Below are 6,687 nucleotides of genomic sequence, written 5' to 3' on the forward strand. Positions count from 1 at the left end.
GTACACCCAGCCTTCAGGAGGTGGAGGCAGAGGCAGAGGCAGAGGCAGAGGCAGAGGCAGAGGCAGAGGCAGAGGGCAGAGGCAGAGGCAGAGGCAGAGGCAGAGGCAGAGGCAGAGGCAGAGGCAGAGGCAGAGGCAGAGGCAGAGGCAGAGGCAGAGGCAGAGGCAGAGGCAGAGGCAGAGGCAGAGGCAGGCTGATCTCTGTGAGTTCGAGGCCAGCCTGGACTACAGAGTGAGTTCCAGGACAGCCAGGGCTACAAGAAGCCCTGTCACAGAAACAAATCAACAATAAACAAAAACAACGGACAAAAGTTGAAAACTGCAGATGTGGCTTCACGTATGGCAACCCCGGCCACGGTTCTGTGGCTGAGACTCTGCTGGACTGGAAAGAACTACTGGGCTTCTCAGCGGCCACTATAGCGTTCCACCCCAGCCGCTCCACCTTCCCGCTCTGCTTTACCCTCCTCTATCCTTGATCCCCAGGGGCCCTCCTGAGCCTGGGGTACTCCCTCTGAGCCTGGGGTCCTCCCTCTCATTCCTCTTTATGGTAGTGACAGAGGGTTTTGGCTGATGTCCCCTTGGATTGTCCTGTGTAGCTGATAGCAGCAGGTGGGGTTGGGGGTGTCCTCCCTGGAGGCTCCTGGAAGCTTTGCTGGAACCCCTCTGTTCTCACCTGAGGATGCTGGCTTATGGGATCCTGACTCTGGGCAGGTGAATTAAATCTGCACCTTCCAGGAAGCATATGGACGGATGCAGAGGAAAGACCAGCCTGCTGTGCCTCTCACTGGGCCTCCTTGAGGATCCTGCACTTCTTTCTGACAAGCTCCCCCCCCTGCCCCCCCCTGCCCCCCCCCCCCGCCAACCCCCCCAGCACTTCTCCCTGCCCCACCCCCACCCCCAGTTCTTTATGAAAGGCTGATTGACTGACTGACTGACCATTGTCTTCAGTTCGCTCGGTCTAGACAAGTTATTTCGTTAGTTTCTTCAATAAGTGTTTATTGAGTACCTACCGTATGTCAGACACCACTGGGAACGGAGCTATGAATAGATACATTTCCTGCCTCTAGAGTTCCCACGGTAGAAAAAAAAAACAGATTGACAAAGAAGACTCGAGGTAACAGCAAGTATTGTCATGAAGAGAAAGAAGGCAGGCCGAGGACAGGGACAGGTAGCCAACTGGGGAATGACGGACGAGTCCTTGGGACCCTTCTGAGGAACTGAAATCTAAACAGAGCTCAGAGTGTCTGGAGAGCAGGAGGCACACTGTGTGTGCAAGAGCAGGCACACTGTGTGTGCAAAGGCTTGTTTTACTAGCTTCCCTCTCCTTAGTTTTTCTTCCTAAGAGACACTTTGTCTTACACACCTAAAGGGACCCTTATTCCCTGTCTTCACTTGTCAGAGCTGTAGAGGGACAGACAGGGAGCTGTAGAGAGGAAGTTAGCTTGTAATGAGCAAACCATTTTATCCGGTGCCTCCTGACAAAGAAGCCTGAAGGCCAGAGAGGGGAAGGTGTTAGTTCGTCAGCTTCCAAACCACCTTTTTTTCTAAGCGCCCCTCTTGCCAAGAACGGGCCTCTCCTTTAGGCTTCCTCTTCTAGGGCTTGGCTTAGGCCTAGAAGTCTCGGTCCTGTGTCTACTGACCCAGACCTATCAAAAAGGACCTGGGTTCTAGCTGCGTCTAAGTAGACAGAAGGAAGGGGTGTGATTTCTGGGTTTCTCTTCTAGGAGGACACACACTCCCAAAGCCGTTTCTGACCCACGGTGGGGCTGATGGAAATGGAGTAGCATCAATCAGCCAGGCTAACTGTGAACTCTGGGGTCTGCAGAGCCACTGAAGGCTGAGAACATCACGGGTTGTGGCATGCATGTCTCCTGTGCTTCAGGCACTTCCAGGTCCTAGAGCAAGCGTCAGGTTTTCTGTCCTAGACAACTGGCTGGGCCTACTTCAGGCCATGGTGTTCCTTCGGGCTGTGCCCAGCCCACAGTGACTCCTCCCCACCCCCACTCCCCCATAGAGCAACAGTACAGGAGTCGCTGCATTTTGGGTATAAGTATCAAGTGAAAGAACAACTCCACATCTTGTTTACACAAACAAGTCACTACCACTTGCCAAAACAGCGAGAAGTACAAATGTATAAATAATTCGTTGTGCCGATCAATAACAGCCTGAAACTGCATTAGATTGATATGAGAAACACCAAGCGCGCGAGCTTGTCAGTTACCCAGATGTACCACCCCTCGCCTGAGAGTGTAGAGGAGGCACTCCTGGAGTCTGCAGTGTGCCTGGGATGCCGACTGGTCACCTACTCGCACACCGCAAGCCATGGCCAGGAGAACCACACAGCAAAGGGCTCCTGCCTCTGTGTCAGGCTTGACTGCTCTTCTCCTGCCCCTGACACTCAGCCTACTTCAGATTGGCCTTTGAAGAGGCATCTCTGAGACTGACTGAATAACTCTGGGGCCCAAACAGCTTAACTCTTCTCTCTCTCTCTCGATAATGTATGACCTGAGAGTTGATATTAACAACTAATAAAGTAAGGGCTGGAGGGATGACTCCAGAGTTAAGAAGAGCACTTGCTCTTGCAGAGGACCTGGTTTGATTCCCAGCACCCACATCGTGTCTCACAACCATCATGACCCAACCCCAGGAAATCCAACAGGCACGCATGAGGAATTCATATATGAATGCAGTCAAAACATTCACACACATGAAGTAAAATAAAGAAATCTAGAAAACTTTTTTAAAAGTTGGAATAAGAGAAACCAATATTGCTAATGGTTAGTTAAGTGAAATTAGAACTATGTGGCAAATTGTAGCCAATATGTAGCTTATGGATATGTTTTATTCAGTTTAACAAACTGGAAAGACACAAACATAGCCATGTATGTTTCTAACATAATAGACTCATGACACCTTCCTCTTCCCTCCTCCTCCTCCATCCCCCTCCTCCCTTGCCCTCCTTTCTTCTCCTTGACCCCAGAACCCAGATCTTTCTCATGCTACACCCTCTTTACCTTTTATCTTGAGACAGGGTCTTCCTGAGTTGTCCAACCTTGCCTTGAACGCACTCTGTAACCAAGGGTTGAGCTTCTGGTGTTCCTGCCTCAGCCTCCCGAGTAGCTATTCTCTATGTCTTCCTTCTCCTTTAGAGTGTTTTGTTTGCCTGCCTGGTGCCCATGGAGGCCAGGAGAGGGCATTGGATCCCCTGGGACTGGAGTTACAGGTGGCTGTGAGCCACCATGAGTTGGGAATCAAACCCAGGTCCTCTGGAAGAGCAGCTAATGCTCTCCAATCTTCCTTTTGGTCTCTCTCTCTCTCTCTCTCTCTCTCTCTCTCTATATATATATATATATATATATATATATATATATATATATATATATACACATACACACACACACACATACACACACATACACACACACATACACACACACACATACAAACACACACACACACACATAGTTTGCTTGCTTGTATGTTCTCTCTCTTTCTCTCTTTCTCTCTCTCTCTCCCCCCACCTCAGATAATTTCTCTGTGAACTGCTCTCAGAGAGTGGCCCTGTCTAGTACTTGAGTGTTCCCAAATTTGTGGAGCTGAAGACTCTGCCATCGGCCTGTTGGGAAATGGCCAAGGTGGGGGGGGGGGGGAGGTTCAAGGGCAACTCATGTGTGGTTTTTTTAACCCCCTCCCCCAAAACTAAGGGACCATCTTGGAAAATCCCATGCCTCCTTTTAGCTTCTCTGAATTTGCATCTTGGCCCGCCTTCAGCTAGCTAGGCAGAAGCAGGATGGGGGCGCTCTCCAAGTTCAGACATTAATTACCAAGTTAGAATATTTTTCAAATTACAAGGCATAGCCCCGGGAGACAAAAGGCTGGGAGGAACAGGAGAGGGAGGGCAGGGGAGGCTGTTACTGAGATGGGGAGGCGGGGCTCAGAGGAGAACAGGCCAGAGGCTGGGTGAGCACATACCCAGGCCCCTGCTTCATCTCAAGGCTAATGCCTCCTACTGAGAACACAGACTAGGAACGAAGACTGCAGCCTGCTCAGAACTGGGTACAAGATGCAGGGCTTTTCCTGATTGTAAGTGGAAAAGTTTTTAGCCACACCATCTCTCCCCTCCCTATGAGAGCCCTTATTGACTTCCACAAAAAGAAGAAAGACCAAGTCATTGTCCCCCAGGTGATAAGGAGCTGAGAACTCTCCAGAAGGGACCCGGAAGGACAGGGTCCCAGAATCTCTGCATCTCACCCTGACTTAAAAATGCCAAAAGAGTTGGTCCAATCAGGAAAATGACCATCACCAATGTACCCTTGATAGGGCTAGTTCATTGTTTGCCGAATCACAGGCCATTCTGTGCTTCAAAGAACATACCCAACGCTGCCTACTATAAGCCAGCCAGCCCCCTGTGACAGTCTCCGGCAGCCACACTGCACTAGGAGCATGCTGGCCATCTCTGAAGTCTGAAGACTGTTTAAAAATGGTTCTGGTGTGGGGACTGGTTTCCCTTTGGAAACCAGTGTCTGGTGGAAGCTGGTATTTTTATAACTGCAGGCTCTCTATCAGATCCTGTGTTACCATGGTTGCTAAGGGGAACACTGGCTTCAAATTTCACATGTCAGTGTGCTCAGCCTGGCTAAGGAAGCAGAACTGTTATGGGGTGGGGGTGGGGGGAGGAAAGGCTGGTGGGCTGGGTGGGAACTCCTGCTGGATTGTGAAGCTGCCTCAAAGGCACTGCCTCTGCATGCGCATGCGGATGTGGATGCATGGTGGCGGTGGTGTGTTCTGCACAGGTCGGTATCACACCACGAGCGACTTGACTATGTGTGCCAAGCAGCCGGAGAGGAGCACACACGGGTGGGTGGGGGGGGGGGGTACTAAACCTGTGTGGGTTACTTTAGCAGGGTTCCAGGAAGGGTTGAACCTTTCATAACTTGAGCCTTGGAACCTGTAGGGACTCCGATGCTAAACTAAGAGCTCAGGGCTTTGGGTACCCAGCCTGGGGTGGCTGCATGCTCAGAGAAACATTCTGCTAAGATTCTGGACTCAAGATTAAAGGTGAAAAGAAACTGTTCAAGGAGAAAGAGCCTCCTGGTTTTACAGGCTTCCTTTCCTCCCTTCATGCCCTGTCCGACTCTTACACTACAAACACTTCCCACAACAGTGAGGGGCTAGGACCCAGTTTCTGCTCAGAAGGCTCTAGGGCTCCACCATTCCCTTCCCCAGTCATGTCCCTTACTCTGAATCTGCAGGGCTACATTTCCCACAGTGCTTGAGTTCCCTGGGATCCTCTGTCTCCAAACTTTGGTGACTTTGTTGTCTCAGGGCATTTTAGTCCAGTAAGGAAGTAGCATTTTTTCTTGTTGCTAGTTGAAAGAATACATCGCTCTAGTTACTGGTATTGCTTTCAGGCTTAAGGCTTCTAGACACTCTTGGATGTCATCTTGCATACACCAGCGTGGGTCTGGTAAGTGCCTCCTCTTTGTCCCCAGCTGTTCCTTGCTCCCCCTCTACCCTCTTTCCCCCATAGTCACTGAGTTCCCAACCCACTGGGCTATGTCATTTCTGCAGATGCGGTTGCCACGTTGAAAGGGGGTGGGGATCGCAACAATGTTTCTTCCTGGGGCTCACAGGAGAACTGCAGTCAGACCACTTCTCTGCTTGCATGCACACAACCTGAAGTGGTGGGGCAAGCCTGTGATCCCAGCACTCAAGAGAGATGGAAACAGGAGGACCCACAGTATGGGGTCACTCTTAGCTACTTAGTGATTTAGAGGCACTAAGACCTACATGGGCTTACATGAGACCCTGACATAAACAAACAAACACCAAAAAAGTCAAGAAAGAGAATAGAATCCTAGGGTTTTTGTGATGGGTGAACCTTAGCCTCTAAGTACCAACAGAAGGACGAAATGATTTGAAGTACTCAGGAAGGGGTCACAAGCCATTACCACAACAACATGCCAGACAGAGGGTGGACGCTGACAGCCTCGGGCAGAAGTTAGCTCTTCAGTACTCTATAAGAACTGCAAACTGCCAGGCTCGGTGGCACATGCCTCTAATCCCAGCACCCTGGAGACTGCAGCAAGGGATTATGAATTTGAGGCACCCCCCCCCCAAGTCCCTCACCATGGAGGGAGGGTGTGAGGAAGAGCTAAGACAGGAAGGATACAAGTTTACCCATGTACACCTGGGGGAGGGTGTCCGGCAGGGGTATCACGTCTGACTCTGGGGATCTGGATGCCCAGAACATGGTCTCCCTTAGTGGCCTCCTGAGGTAAGACTCTTCTTGAGTCACGCCTGAGACACATGCTACATCACAGCAGCACAATACAATGGGCCACGCACAGTAGGGCTGCTACGTATCACTTGCTTTTCCTGAATGCCTGTCAGGAAGTTCAGCTGCTGAGATTTGAACTTGGGTCTCAGTGCCTAAGGCCAGGTGCTCCCGAGAGATGGATGCTCCTGCCTGGTCAGTAGCGGCTCACTAAACGCACCTGGAATGGGGGGGGGGGGGCTCCTGTCACTTAACCATGGCCACAGCCCAGAATCAACTTGGAAAGCTTCCATCCCCACAGCCCAACCCCATCCATCCCCAGGAAGTTTGGTTTTACTGGGTGAGGGAGAGGGTCAAGGGCTGATTTGGGAATTAGCCATTTTGTAAACCTTCCAGAGGTGCAGGGTGAA

At 50.9% G+C, this 6,687-nt stretch overlaps 1 protein-coding gene across 6 annotated transcripts in view; it reads right to left on the minus strand.

Moving 5' to 3' along the window:
• Positions 1-6,687, minus strand: part of Ctif (CBP80/20-dependent translation initiation factor) — a 266,492-nt gene that overhangs the window by 26,961 nt on the left and 232,844 nt on the right. The window lies entirely within an intron of this gene.

Source organism: Mus musculus, chromosome 18 (assembly GCF_000001635.26).
Source record: "Mus musculus strain C57BL/6J chromosome 18, GRCm38.p6 C57BL/6J".
In the NCBI taxonomy this organism is placed as follows: Eukaryota; Metazoa; Chordata; class Mammalia; order Rodentia; family Muridae; genus Mus; species Mus musculus.